Source organism: Bos indicus x Bos taurus, chromosome 15, assembly GCF_003369695.1.
Source record: "Bos indicus x Bos taurus breed Angus x Brahman F1 hybrid chromosome 15, Bos_hybrid_MaternalHap_v2.0, whole genome shotgun sequence".
In the NCBI taxonomy this organism is placed as follows: domain Eukaryota; kingdom Metazoa; phylum Chordata; class Mammalia; order Artiodactyla; family Bovidae; genus Bos; species Bos indicus x Bos taurus.
In genome coordinates this window covers 14,412,308-14,437,841 of record NC_040090.1, presented here as the reverse complement: position 1 = coordinate 14,437,841, position 25,534 = coordinate 14,412,308, and positions in this window count along the sequence as shown.

The following is a 25,534-nucleotide window of genomic DNA, read 5'->3' as shown; positions in this document are numbered from 1 at the left end:
TATTTTGTTATGCACATGATATGCAAAATTATTGAAGTAGTAGCCTGAATCAATTAAACTATACACTTGAAGATATTATTAGTCACTTCATTGTTCATAAGTACTTTGTCTCAAAAATATTTGTTTTTCTTTCAATGTACCCAATTGTGTGGAAAGGAGAGTAGAGTTATTTTTAAAAAGCAAGGCATTTTTGTGTTTTTTAAAGGCTAATTTGTAATAAAATTGAAATTTTATTCTATTAACTATATTTGCAGTGCTTTAAGGGGAGAGAATTGCACTGTTTGAGATCAAACTTCAGTTGCTAATTTTCTTGAGACAAAGAAAAGCCACCAGTTTGTTAACATCTAGATTAGTTAAATAAAACATACATTACAGATAAAAAGTGACTTACAGAGTCACCTTAAACATTTTCCCCCAAGTCCGGATGCACTCAAGCCAATTAGACATGGCAAATCTGTTCATTTCTAACAATTTATGGTAAAAATAAACATTTTTGAGAGTTGAATAAAGAGCAAAATATTTTATTTTATTTTAAGAGCTCCATATGTGTCAAGCTGTATAAGAAACACTAGTAATAGAAAGATAAATAAGATATAAATGTTATTTTTTAAAAGTCTCTCCTATTAAATAGGAGAACTTTTAAATCAACATGTTTTTATATATAAATTTAAAAATATATTATAAACTCCAATATAATATGAACACTATAATGATATAATGATAAGAATAGTTATAAGTAGAACAAAGCTGATTGCCAAGCTTTGTCTTTGACGGAAACTGTCAAAGAAGCAATTGTAAAGAGTTGATTTTGAAAAGTCTGTTGAACTTCACCAGGGGAATACAGAGACTGGTTTGCATAACTGAATCAGCAACACATGAAACAGCCCAGTACTTTTTTAGGCAGTGAAAATTATTTTATAGTGTATGGACTAGTGGGCTCAGGAAGGGCTTCCCTGGTGGCTCAGTGGTAAAGAATCTTACTGCCAATACAGGAGACGCGGGTTCAGTCCCTGGGTTGAGAAGATCTCCTGGAGAAGGAAATGGCAACCCAGTCCAGTATTCTTTCCTGGAAAATCCCATGGACAGAGGAACCTGGTGGGCTACAGCCCATGGGGTCACGAAAGAGTCAGACGTGATTTAGTGACTAAATAACAACAGTGGGCTCTGGAGTAGAAGCCATTGACTTTGAGGAATTGAGTCTGAAAAATTAAAAAGATAGACTAAGTATCTCTGAATCTCATGCTGTGCTGTGCTGTGCTTATTCGCTTGGTTATGTCCTACTGTTTGTGATTCCGTGGACTGTAGCCCACCAGGCTCCTCTGTCCATGGGGATTCTCCAGGCATGCGTTGCCATGCCTTTCTCCAGGGGATCTTCCCAACCTGGGGATCGAATGCAAATCTCCGATACTGCAGGCAGATTCTTTACCATCTGAATCTCATGCTAAGGCAGCTGAATCCTGAATATGATGGGAAAAAACTGGCTGGTTGTAAGTAAGGAATAACATAATTAGATTTGCATTTTAGAAAGATCATTCTGCCAGCATTTAGAAGAGCGTGAGTGAGAGCCTGTTCCAATCACCCAGCTAAAAGCCCCCTAAACTCTACCTACTTATCCTTAGAGAGTTTACAATGGGTGTATTTACAGCCATCACCATGGTTGCTATAACAAAATAATTACTACAGGGACTCTTTTATGTAGTTACACTTTACTCCAGTGCCTCATGGAAAAAGATTATTGGTTGACGCTTTTGAATTTTACAATCCTCCAGTAGCCTACTTAAGACATAAATCACATGTCATCAGTTTGGACAGAGTCAAATATTAAAAATGCTTTAAACTATGAATAAGGACAAGTACTGGGGGCGGGGGGTTTGGTATGATTAACGCAATGTGTATCATGATTAAAAGAATTGAGCAACAGAAACTTCAATTAAATAGAGTCTGGAGACCAGAAAGTAAAGCTTTCATGCCCAGTGATAATAGCAGAACCCTACAGGGAGAAAGACCCCTCTCCTCTCCTCTCCTGGCAAGCACTCAGCCAATGAAAAGCTATGGACTCTTTGTTTACTGTGGCCCTCCCAGCTTCCTTTTGCCCTCTATAAATGTGTTCTTCCTTGCTTAGAGGGGACTCGCATTTGGCTTGCTTGGTTGCAGACCTCGAATTGAAATTCTCTGCTGATTCCAAATAAATGCATTTTTGCTGGAGAAATTATCTGGCAGTCTATTTGTTTTAGGTCAACAATAATTTTATCTTTATTTTCCTATTTTACAGTCTTGCATTGAGAGCTATAAGGATCAATATATTGTACAACCCCGCCCTAGGCAAAGTCTTTTCCACTCCATCTGCCAACCCAAATGTTAAATTGTAGAAACAACTACACAATGGCCCTCTTGGTAGCCAAACTCTAGCAGTGGTTTTTCGTCAAAACAAAAAACTATTACTGTCTAATGCAGGAGGCATCTGGTACTCAGTCTGGAAAAGCAGAGCTCCAAAAAAGTGAGAACAAAAAAGAGAGCTGAAAATTAATGTCAGAATATCATATTTCACTGTTTCATTCGGAAAGTAAAATCACCAGGAACCAAGCAGGTCCTCAGCCTAGGAAAGACTTAGCGAAGGCTGCAGAGAGTCATGGTCTGCACGAGCAGTTCATTTTCAGGCCCTTTGAGCCCTGAACTGCACTGTACAGCTGTAATAAATGCTGAAATCCTCTTAAATCATGGGCGGTGGTATCAGTTAGAGAAGACAAGCTGTCCTGGCCCCAGTCTCTGTCTCTGCTGCTCCCTGTCGACTGCCTATTTGAAGGGACTAACCTGCATATTCCCAGAAGATGCGTGTCTGACTCTGCTCATGACTTAAGAATTCTGCCACAGGATGTGGGCACCACAATCTAATGGTTCATGTCAAGGCAGATGGGAGCCAAGAATTATATTGATATTGAAAACTCAATCTTACTATTGACTTTCAATATTTTAGAAAATACCAAATACAATGGAAAAATGATCAATGAAAAGACTTGAATTAGAGTTCTAAGTCTGGTATGCTAATTTATATCACTGAAAGTGAGAGATATTTTTTATCATTATATTTTTTGTAGCATAAAAATATGTCTGTAAAGCTTAATTAATATAGTTGATTTTAGATTAAGAATTTATATTGTGTATTTTAGAAATTAAGAACATTCAAGGACATAATATTTATAATTAAATGATAGAATTTTTATATATTTAATGTTGAAACTCAATTTTAAAAATTCATTAAAATTTTTGATAATTATCATAGTGTTTTCCTTTTTAACAAAGGTGGCTTGCTGTTATAAAGAATACATAAGAAAGCATAAAAGGCATAATTAAAATGCATTTCATTGTCTCACTAAACTTTGAATTTTCTTCATGTTAGTTTCACAGTCTATGAAATTTTAGAAGCATTAAATAATTCATTTATGCACTTTTTTATTAATTCAGTCATTTGCCAAACTTTTGAATGTTCACCATGTGCTAGGACCAATACAAAATTAAATAATATTATTTCTTTGATGAAAGCCACACTGGCAATTTTTACAAAAGAAAGCTAATAGCACAAAAGCAGAGGTTAATATATATATATATATATGTGTGTGTGTGTGTGTGTGTGTGTGTAAAGTTTAAAATTAGGAATAAGACACACAGAATGTAATAAACAAATAATTAAGTGCAAGAAAGGTATTAACATGTCACTACATTGTGAATGTAAACTTTCATATAAAAATGTGTTCAAATGGTTATTAGCCTTGCATCAACCGAATGCAGTTGTGTAAGTAAGACAGGAATAGCATTTAATTAGAATCAACTCAGCACAGAATTTATTTTTCCCAATTAGCTAAGTTTCAGAGAACTTTATAAGTTGCTCAGAGTCTCGGAGCCTCAAAGGAGGGTCAACTAGCATGAAAAACCTAATAATTCTGACTTTGAAGCCTCTGTCCTATGGGCACTTTGGCTATTTAAAAGGAAGAGGAAAATTCTTTGGTATTGGTTATCGTCAGGAGAATTCACTTCCATAGAATACCTTTCTCTCTGACATTGTCAGATAAAAGAAGCCCTATCATAAAGTTTAATAATGTCAATAATAACAAGAGTCTTTAAAATCTCTTATGGTTAAAAAAGGGAATGGTTGTCAATGTCAACACTTGTCCTTCTGCTGCAATTATGGGTTCAATGTAAAAGGTTTCATTTAATTTCTAATTGAGCTTCTCCTCTGACCTCTGGCCTCTTCTATTTCTGTCTCTCTCTTACCTTCTAATTTTAAAATAATTTTAGAATATAAAAACTTTGGAAAAGTATTGTGAGTTCCTGCAAACACCTCACTCAGTTTGTCCTAAGGTTACCATCTTAAATAATTGTGAGAAAATAATCAAAACCAGGAAAGTAACATTGTGTCTGTGCTTAGTCACTTAGTCCTATCCGACTCTTTGGTACAATACTCAGTTCAGTCACTCAGTCGTGTGTGAGTCTTTGCAACCCCATGGACTACAGCATACCAGGCTTCACTGTCCATCACCAAATCCCAGAGCTTGCTCAAACTCATGTCCATTGAGTTGGTGATGCCATCCAACCATCTCATCCTCTGTCATCCCCTTCTCCTCCCACCTTCAATCTTTCCCAGCATCAGGGTCTTTTCAAATGAGAGTTCTTCACCTCAGGTGGCCAAAGTATTGGAGTTTTACCTTCAACATCAATCCTTCCAATGAATACTATTCACTGCTAAATGATACTAAACTAAGCTAAACAATACTAAACTAACCGATACTATTGCTGAACAATACTATTAACTGCTAAACTACAGGGCTTTCCTGTTGGTTCAACTGGAAAAAAAATCTGTCTGCAATGCAGGAAATCTGGGTTCAATCCCTGGGTTGGGAAGATCCCCTGTATAAGGGAATGGCAACACACTCCAGTATTCATTCCTGGAAAATTCCCATGGACAGAGGAGCCTGGTGGGCTACAGTTCATGGGGTCTCAAAGAGTCAGACACAACTGAGCAACTAACATTTTCACTAAACTACCAGTCAGGAAGGGCGGCAGTGAGGAGATACCCCCTTGTCCAAGGTAAGAAAAAATGGCTGCGCTTTGCTGGAGCAGCCGTGAAGAAATACCCCACGCCCAAGATAAGAGAAACCCAAGTAAGATGGTAGGTGTTGCAATAGGGCATCAGAGGGCAAACACACTGAAACCATACTCACAGAAAACTAGTCAATCTAGTAACACTAGGACCACAGCCTTGTCTAACTCAATGAAACTAAGCCATGCCTGTGGGGCCATCCAAGATGGGCGGGTCATGGTGGAGAGATCTGACAGAATGTGGTCCACTGGAGAAGGGAATGGCAAACCACTTCAGTATTCTTGCCTTGAGAACCCCATGAACAGTATGAAAAGGCAAAATGATAGGACACTGAAAGAGAAACTACCCAGTTCAGTAGGTGACCAATATGCTACTGGAGATCAGTGGAGAAATAACTCCAGAAAAAATGAAGGGATGGAGCCAAAGCAAAAACAATACCCAGCTGTGGATGTGACTTGTGATAGAAGCAAGGTCCGATGCTATAAAGAGCAATATTGCATAGGAACCTGGAATGTCAGGTCCATGAATCAAGGCAAATTGGAAGCGGTCAAACAAGAGATGGCAAGAGTGAACATCAACATTGTAGGAATCAGTGAACTAAAATGGACTGGAATGGGTGAATTTAACTCAGATGACCATTATATCTACTACTGCAGGCAGGAATCCCTCAGAAGAAATGGAGTGGCCATCATGGTCAACAAAAGAGTCCCAAATGCAGTACTTGGATGCAATCTCAAAAACCACAGAATGATCTCTGTTCGTTTCCAAGGCAAACCATTCAATATCACAGTAATCCAAGTCTATGCCCCAACCAGTAATGCTGAAGAAGCTGAAGTTGAATGGTTCTATGAAGACCTACAAGACCTTTTAGAACTAATACCCAAAAAAGATGCCCTTTTCATGATAGGGGACTGGAATGCAAAAGTAGGAGGTCAAGAAACACCTGGAGTAACAGGCAAATTTGGCCTTGGAATACGGAATGAAGCAGGGCAAAGACTAATAGCGTTTTGCCAAGAAAATGCACTGGTCATAACAAACACCCTCTTCCAACAACACAAGAGAAGACTCTATACATGGACATCACCAGATGGTCAACACTGAAATCAGATTGATTATATTCTTTGCAGCCAAAGATGGAGAAGCTCTATACAGTCAGCAAAAACAAGACCAGGAGCTGACTGTGGCTCAGACCATGAACTCCTTATTGCCAAATTCAGACTTAAACTGAAGAAAGTAGGGAAAACCACTTGACCATTCAGGTATGACCTAAATCAAATCCCTTATGATTATACAGTGGAAGTGAGAAATAGATTTAAGGGCGTAGATCTGATGGATAGAGTGCCTGATGAACTATGGACTGAGGTTCGTGACACTGTACAGGAGACAGGGATCAAGACCATCCCTACGGAAAAGAGATGCAAAAAAGCAAAATGGCTGTCTGGGGAGGCCTTACAAATAGCTGTGAAAAGAAGAGAAGTGAAAAGCAAAGGAGAAAAGGAAAGATATAAACATCTGAATGCAGAGTTCCAAAGAATAGCAAGAAGAGATGAGAAAGCCTTCTTCAGCGATCAATGCAAAGAAATAGAGGAAAACAACAGAATGGGAAAGACAAGGGAGCTCTTCAAGAAAATCAGAGATACCAAAGGGACATTTCATGCAAAGATAGGCTCGATAAAGGACAGAAATGGTATGGACCTAACAGAAGTAGAAGATATTAAGAAGAGATGGCAAGAATACACAGAAGAACTGTACAAAAAAGATCTTCATGACCCAGATAATCACGATGGTGTGATCACTGACCTAGAGCCAGACATCCTGGAATGTGAAGTCAAGTGGGCCTTAGAAAGCATCACTATGAACAAAGCTAGTTGAGGTGATGGAATTCCAGTTGAGCTATTTCAAATCCTGAAAGATGATGCTGTGAAAGTGCTGCACTCAATACGCCAGCAAATTTGGAAAACTCAGCAGTGGCCACAGGACTGGAAAAGGTCAGTTTTCATTCCAATCCCAAAGAAAGCCAATGCCAAAGATTGCTCAAACTACCACACAATTGCACTCATCTCACACGCTACTAAAATAATGCTCCAAATTCTCCAAGCCAGGCTTCAGCAATATGTGGACCGTGAACTTCCAGATGTGCAAGCTGGTTTTAGAAAAGGCAGAGGTACCAGAGATCAAATTGCTAACATCCGCTGGATCATAGAAAAAGCAAGAGAGTTTCAGAAAAGCATCTATATCTGCTTTATTGACCATGCCAAAGCCTTTGACTGTGAGGATAACAATAAACTGTGGAAAATTCTTCAAGAGATGGGAATACCAGACCACCCGATCTGCCTCTTGAGAAATCTGTATGCAGGTCAGGAAGGAACAGTTAGAACTGGACATGGAACAACAGACTGATTCCAAATAAGAAAAGGAGTTCGTCAATGCTGTATATTGTCACCCTGTTTATTTAACTTATATGCAGAGTACATCATAAGAAACGCTGGACTGGAAGAAACACAAGCTGGAATCAAGATTGCCGGGAGAAATATCAATAACCTCAGACATGCAGATGACACCACTTATGGCAGAAAGTGAAGAGGAACTCAAAAGCCTCTTGATGAAAGTGAAAGTGGAGGGTGAAAAAGTTGGCTTAAAGCTCAACATTCAGAAAATGAAGATCATGGCATCTGGTCCCACCACTTTATGGGAAATACATGGGGAAACAGTGGAAACAGTGTCAGACTTTATTTTTCTGGGCTCCACAATCACTGCAGATGGTGACTGCAGCCATGAAATTAAAAGACGCTTACTCCTTGGAAGGAAAGTTATGACCAACCTAGATAGCATATTCAAAAGCAGAGACATTACTTTGCCAACAAAGGTTCGTCTAGTCAAGGCTATGGTTTTCCTGTGGTCATATATGGATGTGAGAGTTGGACTGTGAAGAAGGCTGAGCGCCGAAGAATTGATGCTTTTGAACTGTGGTGTTGGAGAAGACTCTTGAGAGTCCCTTGGACTGCAAGGAGATCCAACCAGTCCATTCTGAAGGATATCAGCCCTGGGATTTCTTTGGAAGGAATGATGCTAAAGCTGAAACTCCAGTACTTTGGCCATCTCATGCGAAGAGTTGACTCACTGGAAAAGACTCTGATGCTGGGAGGGATTGGGGGCAGGAGGAGAAGGGGACGACAGAGGATGAGATGGCTGGATGGCATCACTGACTCGATGGACGTGAGTCTGAGTGAACTCCAGGAGTTGGTGATGGACAGGGAGTCCTGGCGTGCTGCGATTCATGGGGTCGCAAGAGTCGGACACAACTGAGCGACTGATCTGATCTGACAGAGCTTATTCTAAACTCACTATTTCTCCCTGTCATTTTTTCATTGTTGTTTTAGGATCCCACATTACATTTAGTTCTCATGTCTTCTCTGTCTACTTCATTCTGTGTCAAATCTTTAGCTTTCCTTGTCTCACAACCTTGATGGTTTTGAAAATCGCTGGTCAGTTGTTTTGTAACATATATATTCAGTTGTTATTTTGTGTCTGACTCTTTGTGACCCTATGGACTATAGCATGCCAGGCTTCTCTGACCTTCATTATCTCCTGGAGTTTGCTCAAATTCATGTCCATGAGGCAGTGATGCTATCTAACCATCTCATCTTTTGCTGTCATCTTCTCCTTTTGCCTTCAGTCTTTCCTAACATCAGGGTCTTTCCTATGATTTGGCTCTTAGTATCAGGTGGCCAAAGTATTAGAGTTTCAGCTTCAGCATCACCATAATTTGTGTTTTTCTGACATTTTTTCATGATTAAACCACATTACACATTTAAACAAGAATATCAAAGATAGGATTTTGTGTCCTTCTCAGTACATCTTATCTGATATGATATTACTATTTATGTTGTTAAACTTGATCATTTGAATAAGCTATTATCTTCCTGGTTCCTCCACTGAAAGGTTCTATGTTCCTTTTATTATTAATAAAAATCTTGAGGAAAGATACTTTGAGACTGTACAAATGTCCTGTTTTTCCTCAAAATCTTAACTTCATTTCTATGCACGTGCATGACATTGGACAAATTACTTAAATTCTCTGCCTCAGTTTCCACATATTTAAATTAGACATAATAATTATTTCTTTTGTATGGACTTTTATAAGTATTAAAACATTCATGTAAAGAACTAGGGTACAGTAAGTATTTAATAAATTATTTTTAAAATATAAATATTGCAAAATTTAGAGGATGAAAAAGAGTTATGAGAAAGGAGTATCAAAATTCCAATAAAGGAATAAGAAAATAAGCAGTGGAAATAATGTCATACTTTAAAGTCTGAAAGAAATCTGAAATGGTGGAAAACAGAGACAGTGGAGAATAAAAGTGTTAGAAGATATATCTGTGAGTTTCTTATAGCAGCGTTAAGGATTTGAGTCTCTGTCTGAAGACCATATTGTATTCTAAACAAATATAAAGGATCCTAAGAATGGCCTCTTAATATTTTAAAATGAAGCAGTAACATGGTCTGATATATGTAAGGTGAGTGCACAGAAAAAGAGAGCAAGCCAGGCAATCAGGCAAGAAAAGGGAAATTTATTAGAGGGAAAAGAGAGGGTGACTGGCCCTTAAGGAGAGCCAGCATCCTCCCTTTCTGATGGGGTCTTTCTTAACCCCACCAATGAAAAATTCTCTGAAGGGATGGTTAATTTTTAGCCTGTGGTTGAGTCCTATGGTCATGTACCCAGAGGTCTAGAATCCTGTGGTCTCATAGCTTTGAGAAGGTAGGCGCCAGTAAGAAAACAGAAATTACTGTTTTGGGCAATTTGGACAATTGCCCAAATTGTAGTTTGGGCAAATTGGTCAGTCTCAGATCCCTGTGATTTTATCCTTTGTTTTCGACATCAACATAATGAACCATCTAAACAATGAGACCCCATGTGGGCCCTATCAATATTTAGTTTAAAGGTAGTCTGTGATCTGGGTAATACTTTGGAGGTGCAAGGTTAGGCCTGGTGACACCAGTTAGGAAATTTTAAGAGTAGAGGTTGACAGGGATGATTACAATAGAGATAGAAACATAAAACAGAACTAATCATCGCCCTTTACATCCCTTTCTCTCGACATTTTCTGCTGTTCGGAAAAGCACCACCCATTTGCCTACACTGGCCAACGAGGCATTCAGTTCAGTTCAGTCGCTCAGTCGTGTCTGACTCTTTGCAACCCCATGAATCGCAGCACGCCAGGCCTCCCTGTCCATCACCAACTCCCGGAGTTCACTCAGACTCATGTCCATCGAGTCAGTGAGGCCATCCAGCCATCTCATCCTCTGGCATCCCCTTCTCCTCCTGCCCCCAATCCCTCCCAGCATCAGAGTTTTTTCCAATGAGTCAACTCTTTGCATGAGGTGGCCAAAGTACTGGAGTTTCAGCTTTAGCATCATTCCTTCCAAAGAAATCCCAGGGCTGATCTCCTTCAGAATGGACTAGTTGGATTTCCTTGCAGTCCAAGGGACTCTCAAGAGTCTTCTCCAACACCACAGTTCAAAAGCATCAGTTCTTTGGTGCTCAGCCTTCTTCACAGTCCAACTCTCACATCCATACATGGCCACTGGAAAAGCTATAGCCTTGACTACACGGACCTTTGTTGGCAAAGTAATGTCTCTACTTTTGAATATGCTATCTAGTTTGGTCTTAACTTTTCTTACAAGGAGTAAGCATCTTTTAATTTCATGGCTGCAGTCACCATCTGCAGTGATTGTGGAGCCCAAAAAATAAAGTCTGACAGTTTCCACTGTTTCCCTATCTATTTCCCATGAAGTGATGGGATCGGATGCCATGATCTTCATTTTCTGAATGTTGAGCTTTAAGCCAACTTTTTCACTCTCCTATTTTACCTTCATCAAGAAGCTTTTTAGTTCCTCTTCACTTTCTGCCATAAGGGTGGTGTCTTCTGCATATCTGAGGTTATTGATACTTCTCCCGGCAATCTTGATTCCAGCTTGTGCTTCTTCCAGCACAGAATTTCTCATGATGTACTCTGCATATAAGTTAAATAAGCAGGGTTAGAATATACAGCCTTGATATACTCCTTTCCCTATTTGGAACAAGTCTGTTGTTCCATGTCCAGTTCTAACTGTTGCTTCCTGACCTGCATACAAATTTCTCAAGAGGCAGGTCAGGTGGTCTGGTATTTCCATCTCTTGAAGAATTTCCCACAGTTTATTGTGATCCACACAGTCAAAGGCTTTGGCATAGTCAATAAAGCAGAAATAGATGTTTTTCTGGAACTGTCTTCGTTTTTCCATGATCCAGTGGATGCTGGCAATTTGCACTCTGGTTGCTCTGTCTTTTCTAAAATCAGCTTGAACATCTGGAAGTTCACGGTTCACATATTGCTGAAGCCTGGCTTGGAGAATTTAGAGCATACTTTACTAGCGTGCGAGATGAGTGCAATTGTTTGGTAGTTTGAGCATTCTTTGGCCTTGGCTTTCTTTGGGATTGGAATGAAAACTGACATTTTCCAGTCTTGTGGCCATTGCTGTTTTCCAAATTTGCTGGCATATTGAGTGCAGCACTTTACAGCATCATCTTTCAGGATTTGAAATAGCTCAACTGGAATTCCATCACCTCAACTAGCATAGTTCGTAGTGATGCTTTCTAAGGCCCACTTGACTTCACATTCCAGGATATCTCGCTCTAGGTGAGTGATCACACCATCGTGATTATCTGGGTCGTGAAGATCTTTTTTGTACAGTTCTTCTGTGTATTCTTGCCACCTCTTCTTACTATCTTTTGCTTCTGTTAGGTCCATACCATTTCTGTCCTTTATTGAGCCCATCTTTGCATGTAATGTTCCCTTGGTGTCTCTAATTTTCTTGAAGAGATCTCTAGTCTTTGCCATTCTGCTGTTTTCCTCTATTTCTTTCCATTGATCACTAAGGAAGGCTTTCTTATCCCTTCTTGCTATTCTTTGGAACTCTGCATTCAGATGCTTATATTTCCTTTTCTTGTTTGCTTTTCACTTCTCTTCTTTTCACAGCTATTTGTAAGCCCTCACCAGACAGCCATTTTGCTTTTCTGCATTTCTTTTCCATGGGGATGGTCTTGATCCCTGTCTCCTGTACAATGTCACGAACCTCAGTCCATAGTTCATCAGGCACTCTATCTATCAGATCTAGTCCCTTAAATCTATTTCTCACTTCCACTGTATAATCATAAGGGATTTGATTTAGGACATACCTGAATGGTCTAGTAGTTTTCCTTATTTTCTTCAATTTCAGTCTGAATTTGGCAATAAGGAATTTATGATCTGAGCCACAGTCAGCTCCTGGTCTTGTTTTTGCTGACTGTATAGAGCTTCTCCATCTTTGGCTGCAAAGAATATAATCAATCTGATTTCAGTGTTGACCATCTGGTGATGTCCATGTATAGAGTCTTCTCTTGTGTTGTTGGAAGAGGGTGTTTGTTATGACCAGTGCATTTTCTTGGCAAAACGCTATTAGTCTTTGCCCTGCTTCATTCCGTATTCCAAGGCCAAATTTGCCTGTTACTCCAGGTGTTTCTTGACTTCCTACTTTTGCATTCCAGTCCCCTATCATGAAAAGGACATCTTTTTTGGGTGTTGGTTCTAAAAGGTCTTGTAGGTCTTCATAGAACCATTCAACTTCAGCTTCTTCAGCGTTACTGGTTGGGGCATAGACTTGGATTACTGTGATATTGAATGGTTTGCCTTGGAAACGAACAGAGATCATTGTGTCATTTTTGAGATTACATCCAAGTACTGCATTTCAAACTCTTTTGTTGACCATGATAGCTACTCCATTTCTTCTGAGGGATTCCTGCCCACAGTAGTAGATATAATGGTCATCTGAGTTAAATTCACCCATTCCAGTCCATTTCAGTTTGCTGATTCCTAGAATGTCGACATTCACTCTTGCCATCTCTTGTTTGACCACTTCCAATTTGCCTTGATTCATGGACCTGACATTCCAGGTTCCTATGCAATATTGCTCTTTACAGCACTGGACCTTGCTTCTATCACCAGTCACATCCACAGCTGGGTATTGTTTTTGCTTTGGCTCCATCCCTTCATTTTTTCTGGAGTTATTTCTCCACTGATCTCCAGTAGCATATTGGGCACCTGACCTGGGGATTTCCTCTTTCAGTATCCTATCATTTTGCCTTTTCGTACTGTTCATGGGTTCTCAAGGCAAGAATACTGAAGTGGTTTGCCATTCCCTTCTCCAGTGGACCACATTCTGTCAGATCTCTCCACCATGACCCGCCCATCTTGGGTGGCCCCACGGGCATGGCTTAGTTTCATTGAGTTAGACAAGGCTGTGGTCCTAGTGTGATTTGATTGACTAGTTTTCTGTGAGTATGTTTTCAGTGTGTTTGCCCTCTGGTGCCCTCTTGCAACATCTACCATCTTACTTGGGTTTATCTTACCTTGGACGAGGGGTATCTCCTCACGGCCACCCCATCTGACCTTCAACATGGATTAGCTCCTGTAGTCCCTCCTGGGTCCACGCAGCCACCACTCCTTGGAGGTGGGGTAAGTCCTCCCTGCCGCAGCCCCTGGCCTCGGACACGGGCTTAGTATAATACTTTCTGAATATAAAATATGTATCGTCAGATTTCTAAAATGTTACCTCCATAGCAATCCCATGGTATAGGTATTTATATTATACTTATTCTACAAACAAGAAAACTGAAGTTCAAAAAGAATAAACCCAATCTCTTTCCAACAAAACCAGTCTATTTGACCACTAAATTTTCTTCATTTTATATCCTAAATATTTCTTAAGTAGTGTCCCCTTCCTTCTTCTCCACTGCCAATAGCTTGGCTTAGATTTCTCCAGTACACATGTCAACTTCATTTGAACTGGCGGATTGCCTCTGGCATTGCCAATTCTCCATGCATTCCACATTTGCAGCAGAATGATGACCCTAAACATCACAACTGGGTATATTCCTCCCTTGCTTAAAAACCCCTGCTGCTTTTATATTGCTCATAGGATAAATAACAAACTTTTTAGTACTAAGGAATTTACTCTCTTTCAATTGTTATGTGAACATTGATGAATCCTTGCATCCCTGCGATAAAGCCAACTTGGTTATGATGTATGATATTTTTAAAATGTTGGATTCTGAAAGATAAAAACTATATGATTATCTCAATAGATGCAGAGAAAGCCTTTGACAAAATTCAACATGCATTTATGATAAAAACCCTCCAGAAAGCAAGCATAGAAGAAACATCAGATCAGATCAGTTGCTCAGTCGTGTCTGACTCTTTGCGACCCCATAAATCGCAGCATGCCAGGCCTCCCTGTCCATCACCAACTCCCGGAGTTCACTCAGACTCATGTCCATCGAGTCAGTGATGCCATCCAGCCATCTCATCCTCTGTCTTCCCCTTCTCCTCCTGACCCCAATCCCTCCCAGCATCAGAGTCTTTTCCAATGAGTCAACTCTTCGCATGAGGTGGCCAAAATACTGGAGTTTCAGCTTTAGCATCATTCCTTCCAAAGAAATCCCAGGGCTGATCTCCTTCAGAATGGACTGGTTGGATCTCCTTGAAGTCCAAGGGACTCTCAAGAGTCTTCTCCAACACCACAGTTCAAAAGCATCAATTCTTTGGTGCTCAGCCTTCTTCACAGTCCAACTCTCACATCCATACATGACCACAGGAAAAACCATAGTCTTGACTAGACGAACCTTTGTTGGCAAAGTAATGTCTCTGCTTTTGAATATGCTATCCAGGTTGGTCATAACTTTTCTTCCAAGGAGTAAGCGTCTTTCAGTTTCATGGCTGCAGTCACCATCTGCAGTGATTTTGGAGCCCAGAAAAATAAAGTCTGACACTGTTTCCACTGTTTCCCCATCTATTTCCCATGAAGTGGTGGGACCAGATGCCATGATCTTCATTTTCTGAATGTTGAGCTTTAAGCCAACTTTTTCACCCTCCACTTTCACTTTCATCAAGAGGCTTTTTAGTTCCTCTTCACTTTCTGCCGTAAGGGTGGTATCATCTGCATATCTGAGGTTATTGATATTTCTCCCGGCAATCTTGATTCCAGCTTGTGTTTCTTCCAGTCCAGCGTTTCTTATGATGTACTCTGCATATAAGTTAAATAAACAGGGTGACGATATACAGCCTTGACGAACTCCTTTTCCTATTTGGAATCAGTCTGTTGTTCCATGTCCAGTTCTAACTGTTCCTTCCTGACCTGCATACAGATTTCTCAAGAGGCAGATCGGGTGGTCTGGCATTCCCATCTCTTGAAGAATTTTCCACAGTTTATTGTGATCCACACAGTCAAAGGCTTTGGCATAGTCAATAAAGCAGAAATAGATGTTTTTCTGGAACTCTCTTGCTTTTTCTATGATTCAGCGGATGTTGGCAATTTGATTTCTGGTTCCTCTGCCTTTTCTAAAACCAGCTTGAACATCAGGAAGTTCATGGTTTGGTCCATGAGTCAAGGCAAATTGGAAGTGGTCAAACAAGAAATGGCAAGAGAGAGTGTCGACATTCTAGGAATCAGCGAACTGAAATGGACTGGAATGGGTGAATTTAACTCAGATGACCATTATATCTACTACTGCAGGCAGGAATCCCTCAGAAGAAATGGAGTGGCCATCATGGTCAACAAAAGAGTCCCAAATGCAGTACTTGGATGCAATCTCAAAAACCACAGAATGATCTCTGTTCGTTTCCAAGGCAAACCATTCAATATCACAGTAATCCAAGTCTATGCCCCAACCAGTAATGCTGAAGAAGCTGAAGTTGAATGGTTCTATGAAGACCTACAAGACCTTTTAGAACTAACACCCAAAATAGATGTCCTTTTCATGATAGGGGACTGGAATGCAAAAGTAGGAAGTCAAGAAACACCTGGAGTAAGAGGCAAATTTGGCCTTGGAATATGGAATGAAGCAGGGCAAAGACTAATAGAGTTTTGCCTAGAAAATGCCCTGGTCATAACAAACACCCTCTTCCAACAACACAAGAGAAGACTCTATACATGGACATCACCAGATGGTCAACATCTCAACATAATAAAAGCCATATATGATAAACCGACAGCAAACAGTATCCTCAATAGTGAAAAACTGAAAGCATTTCCCCTAAAGTCAGAAACAAGACAAGGATGCCCACTCTCACCACTACTATTCAACGTAGTTTTGGAAGTTTTAGCCACAACAATCAGAAAAGAAAAAGAAAAAGAAAAAAGTAATCCATATTGGAAAAGAAGAAGTAAAACTCTCACTGTTTGCAAATGATATTATCCTCTACATAGAAATCCCTAAAGACACCACCAGAAAATTTCTAGAGCTAATTAATGAATATAATAAAGTTGCAGGATATAAAATCACACAGAAATCCCTTGCATTCCTATATGCTAACAATGAGAAAACAGAAAGAGAAATTAAGGAAACAATTCCATTCACCATTATAATGAAAAGAATAAAATATTTAGGAACAAATCTACCCAAAGAAACAAAAGACCTATATATAGAAAACTATAAAACACTTGTGAAAGAAATAAAAGATGCCACAAATAGATAGAGAAATATACCATGTTCATGATTTGAAAGAATCAATATAATGAAAATGAGTATAATACACAAAGCAATCTATAGATTCAATGCAATCACTATCAAGCTTCCAACAGTATTTTTCAGAGAACTAGAACAAATAATCTCACAATTTGTATAGAAATACAAAAAACCTTGAATAGCCAAAGCAATCTTGAGAAAGAAGAATGGAACTGGAGGAATCAACCTGCCTGACTTCAGACTATACTACAAAGCTGCAGTCATCAAGACAGTATGGTACTGGCACAAAGACAGAAATATAGATCAATGGAACAAAATAGAAAGCTCAGAGAGAAACACACATGCCTATGGACACCTTATCTTTGACAAAGGAGGCAAGAACATACAATGGAGAAAAGACAATCTCTTTAACAAGTGGTGCTGGGAAAACTAGTCAACCACTTGTAAAAGAATGAAACTAGAACACTTTCTAACACCAAACACAAAAATAAACTCAAATGTATTAAAGATCTAAATGTAAGACCAGAAACCATAAAACTCCTAGAGGGAAACATAGGTAAAACACTCTCTGACATAAATCATAGCAGTGTCCTCTATGACCTACCTCCCAGAGTAATGGAAATAAAAGCAAAAAAACAAATGGGACCTAATTAAATGTAAAAGCTTTTGCACAACGAAGGAAACTATAAGCACTGTGAAAAGACAGCCTTCAGAATGGGAGGAAATAATAACAAATCAGGCAACTGACAAATAATTAATCTAAAAATATACAAACAACTCCTATAGCTCAATTCCAGAAAAATAAACCACCCAATCAAAAAATGGGCCAAAGAACTAAACAGACATTTCTCCAACGAAGACATACAGATGGCTAACAAACACATGAAAAGATGCTTAACATCACTCCTTATCAGAGAAATGCAAATCAAAACCACAATGAGGTATCGTCTCACACTGGTCAGAATGGCTGCTGTCAAAAAGCCCACAAACCATAAATGCTGGAGAGGGTGCAGAGGAAAAGGAACCCTTTTACACTGTTAGCGGGAATGCGAACTACAGCCACTATGGAGAACAGTGTGGAGATTCCTTTAAAAACTGGAAGTAGAACTGCCATACGACCCAGCAATCCCACTGCTGGTCATACACACCAAGGAAACCAGAATTGAAAGAGACACGTGTACCCCAGTGTTTATCGCAGCACTGTTTACAATAGCCAGGATTTGGAAGCAACCTAGATGTCCATCATCAGTCGAATGGATAAGAAAGCTGTGGTACATATACACAGTGGAATATTACTCAGGTATTAAAAAGAATGTATTTGAATCAGTTCCAATGAGGTGGATGAAACTGGAGCCTATTATAAAGAGCAAAGTAAATCAGAAAGAAAAACATCAATGGAGTATATTAATGCATATATATGGAATTTATAAAGATGGTAACGATGACCCTATATGCAAGACAGCAAAAGAGACACAGATGTAAAGAACAGACTTTTGGACCTGTGGGAGAAGGCGAGAGTGGGATGATTTAAAAGAATAGCATTGAAACATGTACATTATCATATGTGAAATAGATCACTAGTCCAGGTTCAATGCATGAGACAGGGTGCTCAGGGCTGGTGCACTGGGATGACCCTGAGGGATGGGATGGGGAGGGACATAAGAGGGAGGGTCAGGATGGGGAACACATGTACACCCATGGCTGATTCATGTGAATGTATGGCAAAAACCACCACAATATTGTAAAGTAATTAGCTTCCAATTAAAATTAAAAAAATAAAAAGAATTTACTCTCATTTCCTCTTCAGCTTAATCAATCAGCAGCCTCACCCCCAATTTCTGTTTTTATTCTCATTCCTCCCACTTTATTACTTTTTCCACTGAACAATTGTACTGATAATGACTTGCAGTAACACACCATACTCTCAGCTGGTGGTATTTTTGCTTGCCAGTAACCCTGTTTCTGACACTTCCTCACCCCATTTTTTGACTTGGGAAAATCTTTTAGTTGACCAGAGTTTTGTGAAAAATTTTCCTCTTTTGTGAAGCTTCCATTTTTCAAAAGATTGAATTTATGCTTCTTACATATTCCAGTATATTTTATATTTACTTGCATATATTATTGCACTTAATACTATTTATTTCCTGTATATTCTTCTAGAGATTCTATTTTTCCTTTAAATGGTAATTTCTTTGATAGCAAGTGATATCTATCTCATTCATCATTGTATTATCAATGCCTTATGCAATGTATTTCCAAGATAGTTGCTAATGTGTATATATATATACACACACATATATATATAGTGTATAACTGTAAATGCTTATATGTATATAATATGTGACTGAATATTTCAATTTGTGAATTAAGATGGCCAAATGAAAAATGGAAATAAAGATACAAATAAATATTTTCTGTATTTGTTTTTCAATGACAATATGAAATGGCATAATATTAGTGAAGTTAAGACATTTCCAGAAACGTTGTTAATATAGCATATACATCTCTACAGCAGGCTGAGATCCATGGGGTGTCAAAGAGTCGGACACAACTGAGCATGCACACATGCACACATACATGCATATAAAGAATTAATGTTATTAATTAACCAATTAAATTTAATGTACCAATTAAATACATATGTACTTGACTGTCTGTAATACGGTGTACTTTTTGTTTTCTTATTCTAATCTAGTTCATGAATCTCTACTTATATGTTATTTAGGCAACTGCAGTGATGACCACCATTAAATTATTATGCCAGTCTTCATTGTTACATAGATACCTTAAATTTTTCTAATTTTCATTCTAATGATTTAGAGGAAGATTTTATTGTAGCTCCAGATTCATGGCTTTCTGTTTTTATTAGGTTCCTCTTTACAGACACAAGATCCAGAGTATAATCAATCATGTTTATTGGTCTTTAGCCCCAGCACTTCATAATTTGATTACTAAAAATGCTCTGATTTCCCTGGAGCAGGCAGATTTTTTTAATGTGTTCCTTGACTCAATGGACATGAGCATAAATTGGCGTGAACAGGAGGGTAACATGGAGAGACAGCAGGTTTGGCATCAGAAGTAGCAGCATCAGGAGTCTCAGCAGGGGGGACAGTATTTCCAGGCACTTCCCAAGCATCATGTCATGAGTCCAACCTGTTCCGGTCTCTCCTGCCTAGGGAGGCTGGTTCTTGATTAATACCAAGTCAAGTGTTTTGTCCTTGCAAGGTTTTACTTAGCAAGCCTGAGGTTAAAGATGAGTTTTCCTTTTATCTGTGAATATTTTATCTCCCATTTATAGATGGAGCACCTTTTTCCCCACAGGGAAATCCCAGTATGCTAAATCTCTTTTGATTTAACAGTTGCCTATTAAAAAAGATTAGATAAACACAATGAATTATAGACGAAGGTAAAATAATTTATGCTCAGTGTCCGTGCCTAAGAGTCAAATTGAGTTCCTGATGTAGAGTGGGGTTTTTAACATGCAAATAATTGTATTTGTTTACTCAAACCATGAGAACATGTCCCAGTATTGTGACATTTATAGCAATGATATAAGCTAGAAAGAGTAGTTATATGGTACACATAAGCAGGAGTCCAGAAGTCAGGATATTGGGTTTATGGCTAATGCCATCTCTGACTGTGTAACCTTGGCCAGCTCACTCAAATGTTCTGAGCCTCAATTGCCTTGGTAGTAATCAGCTATGTTCCTGTTGCCAATAACATACAGATACAGTTTATCTTTGGTGACGAGAGCTTATTATAAGGCTGTGTGATGAAATGACATGGTACAGAAAATTGTTTTAGCCCTGGAACTTCAAAACTAGAATGATGTAGTTAAAAGTAAAATAGAAAATTAAGCATCATATAAGATAAAGCCAGATGTAGTATTTCATACTCTCCATATGAATCTATTACTGTTATTGTCAAAATATATCATATGGGCTTCCAGGGTGGCACAATGGTAAAGAATACACCTGCCAATTCAAGAGATGCAGGAGAGGCAGTTTTGATCCCTGGGTCAGGAAGATCCCCTAGCAGAGGAAATGGCAACCCTCTCCAGTATTCTTCCCTGGAAAATCCCATGGACAGAGGAGCCTGTGGGTGATAGTCCATGGTGTCAACAAGAGCCAAATATGACTAAGCAACTGGGCATGAACAGATGATATCTTATGAGCAGGTAAGTTTCTCACCATCCAGTGTTAATCACACCAATTATAAATGATTTTGGACAAAGCTGCCTCAAAAGCAAGTGGATCTGTGTAACTAGGTTCACTTTATTTCACAAACCAATTCTTGCTATAATCAATAGTGGCCAAAGCAGTAGTTTTAAATTCATTAGATGAACATGATATACCATTCTAATTTGTTTAAAAAAAAGCACTTGGGGGAAATTTCTTCAGAAGAGATCTGAGTATATTTGTCTTTAGATGAAGGTACCAAATCTATAGGTTTGCCATGAAGATTTACATATACGTAAACTGTGAAATTGGAGAAGGAAATGGCAACCCACTCCAGTGTTCTTGCCTGGAGAATCCCAGGGACGGGGGAGCCTGGTGGGCTGCCATCTATGGGGTCGCACAGAGTTGGACATGACTGAAGCGACTTAGCAGCAGCAAATTGTGAAACTGGAGAAGGCAATGGCACCCCACTCCAGTACTCTTGCCTGGAAAATCCCATGGGTGGAGAAGCCTGGTGGGCTGCAGCCCATGGGGTCGCTAAGAGTCGGACACGACTGAGCGACTTCACTTTCACTTTTTCACTTTCATGCATTGGAAAAGGAAATGGCAACCCACTCCAGTGTTCTTGCCTGGAGAATCCCAGGGGCAGGAGAGCCTGGTATGCTGCCGTCTATGGGGTCACACAGAGTCGGACACAACTGAAGTGACTTAGCAGCAACAGCTAACTGTGAAATATTAGGTAAAATCAATTATTATATCATGATAAACAAGAGAGCTTTTAGAATTTCTTGTGTTTTCTAATGTATTATCAATTATCATCTGTGGATAAAGATTATTTAGCTAGCTAATTAAAATATAGTCAAGTATTAATTATTAAGGTCTCAATTAGAATCAGTTTTTAAGTGAAAAAGGTTTTGTGGAAATCAATCATGTGATGCTAGTTGCCCAATCTAATCAATCGTCTCTATTCATGGTTTCTGTATTTGCAAATTCATCCACTCTCTGAAATTTATTTGGAACCCTAAAATTAATTGAGTTGGCACTTTCAAGTCATTCACAAACATGGACAGAGTGAGGAAACCTTTGAGTTGCTCTGGGGGTGAATTTCCAGGTGAGATCAAACAAGACAACTCTGACTTCTTTTTACAGCTTTCATATTGTAAACAAATATCTTGTCTGCAATTCATTCATTGTCATCTTTTTTTTTTTTTTTTGCATTTTTGTGCTTTTTCTTAATAACTTTGTCATTTAAAGTGGCTCCCAGGTTTAGTGCTGAAGTGCTAGCTAGTGTTCCTAAGTTGTTAACAGTGTTCCTTCTTGTCCACAGCAAAAAAGGCTGTGATATGCCTTACATACAAAACAAGCATATTAGATAAATTTTGTCCAAGCATGAGTTATGGTACCCTTGGCTGTGAATCCAATGTTGACAAATCAGCAGTATATATTCAACAAGGGTCTTTAAATAGAAACACATGTAAAATAAGGTTCTATATTGATTGGTCAATGAAAATGTTGTGACCAGAGCTTCGGAGAAACCTAATCCTGTATTTTTCCCATCAAAAATGATTCAGGATTCACTAACCCAGTGTTTGCATTGACTTTTTAGAACATTACTATCAAACATTTTAAAACCTTGGGTATATTTATTTCTCCTACTCTGTTTTATGGTCCTACATGGCATAAAATGAGAGAGGGAGCAAATGTGTGATTTGTAGAAGAAATTTACCCTGAAGGGCTAAGATTTAGCCTTAATTTATGTAACAGCAACACCCTAGCAGAAATCATAGCAACACTCCAGCAGAAATCATAGTCATGAAAGGAAACGTTGGGGAGAGACAGATAAGAACAAGACAGAGTGAAGAGTGGGGAATGAATCCTCCTCCTCACTGATCATGTTCCAGTAGGACTTCGTGTAGAACTCAATGATGGAGCTGTATTTCAAGTATTTGTCTGTCTCACTTAAGAGACCACAGACTTCTTCACAGAAGAGGGTCTACCTGGCTTATAAAATCTGCAGATATGCAAGACCATACTAAGATAGAACTGAAAGAAGCATTATCAACCAAGTCATTATCCACAGTTCAGTGACTCTTATTTTGCCTTATAAAGTCATCCCACAAATGTGTCTAAGAATCCTGGTGGATGTTATTCATGAGCTCATTAACACTTCTGGCTCACTAGGGTTGACATGAGGCCTCATTCATTTATTGTTTGCTTGTTTGGCTCAATTTTCTTTCCCTGTGTATCATCCTGTCTGTTGACTCTGCTCAGTTTTCTCATATCACTACAGATTCTGCTGATTGCTGACCTATCTATCACTAATACCATTCTGTCTAGGTAGTATCACCCCATCCTAGGCACAGTTCACAAACTGGCTGAAAACCTCCACTATTCTCTATATTGGACACTGCCCCCCTGTTTTCCAGGGACTGTCAGACACCTTTCCCAGAGAAACCTTTTAAGTATCATGTTTGAGTGATATTCTGTATTGCTGTTGTTGTATAATCCACCTCTGGTTTAGTTTACACATTCCATTAATTTGGCAACATAGACTTCCTTCTTGAATCTCAGTCTTATAGAGTTTTCAGTAAACAAACAAACAAACAGAAATTCCTTTTACTCATACTGCCCTCTCACCAGAACTCAGCAGCAGTCTATGGAGTATTGATAGTGAAAACAAATTGTCTAACACCGTGCTCTGCAGAGAAATTTTTTTCCAGCCCTGGGTTATTACATCCTGCTTCTGGTCCAAAATTGCATGTATTGTGTTCACGAGTGTAGGTTCTCAACCTTAATGACTAGGCACTGACTCCACAACGTGATTGTTGAATGATCTTTGGCAAATTATTCAATTTCCATGGGCCTCCATTCCATATACTTAAAATCAGAATTACAGTGGAATCACCAGGGTATCATCTGCCATCTAGTCTGTGGGATTGTCTAGCATGTATACATCAGTTACATTTAAATAAAACTGGAACTATTAAATACTAGGTGAAGTGTAGTTATTTTTCCTTTGAGTTGTATTCTCACCTCATACAAACTGATGTGAATTAGATTTACCTCTTAAATTTTTTAGACAAGTCCAGATATGTCTTAATAGTAGGCTTGATCTTTCAGTGCCTGATACATTCCTGACCTTTCAGTGCCCAGAAGTTTTAGCACATTTAAGTAGTAGTTCAACATTCAGAAAACTAAGATCATGGCATCCGGTCCCATCACTTCATGGCAAATAGATGGGGAAACATTGGAAACAGTGGCTGACTTTATTTTTCTGGTCTCCAAAATCACTACAGATGGTGACTGCAGCCATGAAATTAAAAGACGCTTACTCCTTGGAAGGAAAGTTATGGCCAACCTAGATAGCATATTGAAAAGTAGAGACATTACTTTGCCAACAAACGTCCGTCTAGTCAAGGCTATGGTTTTTCCTGTGGTCATATATGGATGTGAGAGTTGGACTGTGAAGAAGGCTGAGCACCGAAGAATTGATGCTTTTGTACTGTGGTGTTGGAGAAGACTCTTGAGAGTCCCTTGGACTGCAAGGAGATCCAACCAGTCCATCCTAAAGGAGATCAGTCCTGGGTATTCATTGGAAGGACTGATGCTGAAGCTGAAACTCCAATACTTTGGCCACCTGATGCAAAGAGCTGACTCATTGGAAAAGACCCTGATGTTGGGAAAGATTGAGGACAGGAGGAAAAGGGAATGACGGAGGATGAGATGGTTGCATGGCATCACTGACTCAATGGATGTGGGTTTGGGTGGACTCCAGGAGTTGGTGATGGACAGGGAGGCCTGGCATGCTGCAGTTCATGGGGTCGCAAAGAGTTGGACACGACTGAGTGACTGAACTGAACTGAAGTAGTAGTTCAGGAGATATTTGTTGAATAAATAATAAAAAGAGTTTGAGGCATTGAAATACACAAAAAAAGTGAATATGCCACTAATACAAAGTAGTGATTTTAGTTGGAGAAAGACAGGAGAGCTTAATTGTGCCTAAGGAAAAACAAAATGCCTCGTAACATTTCTTAAATGAAAAATAGCATACGGTTACTGAGTAACTTTTCATGCCATAAACTGGCATATATTATCTCATTTAACAGTCCTGTATTTGTATGTTCTGTTCACTTTTCCCACTTGTGGATGAAAAAACTAAGAAAGAGAGGAAGTAAGTTTGTCAGGGTGACACATGTAATATGGGGCAGTGTGGGGAATCACATGTTGATAACCTGAACATAAGAGTGTCACATTTTTTAAGGAATCTTTTTTAATTTTTTTAATGTTTTTGAAGTATAATTGATTTACAGTGTTGCATTAATTAGTACTATACAGCAAAGTGACTCAGATATATATACATTCTAACATCATGTTCTTAATTACATTCTTAACAGATAAAAAGGTGAATGAATGAGGTAAATGAGTGAATGAGAATTTAACAAACACTGTAGATATTAAGGCATAAGCCCTTGCTTGTACCAACTTGATGGATTTGAATACCAGTTACCTCATTAGTTAAATGAGTAGTTAACTCATTTTTCTGCGCCTGTTTCCTGACCTATCAAACAGCGATAAACATGATATATATGTAACCAATTATTATGAGGTTTAAATGGAATAATAATATAAAAGACTTATCCGGTGCCTGGCAGATGGTATAGTGCTTAATAAATAGCTACAACTATCATTATTTTGCTTGCTCTTAATTTTGTTACTTAT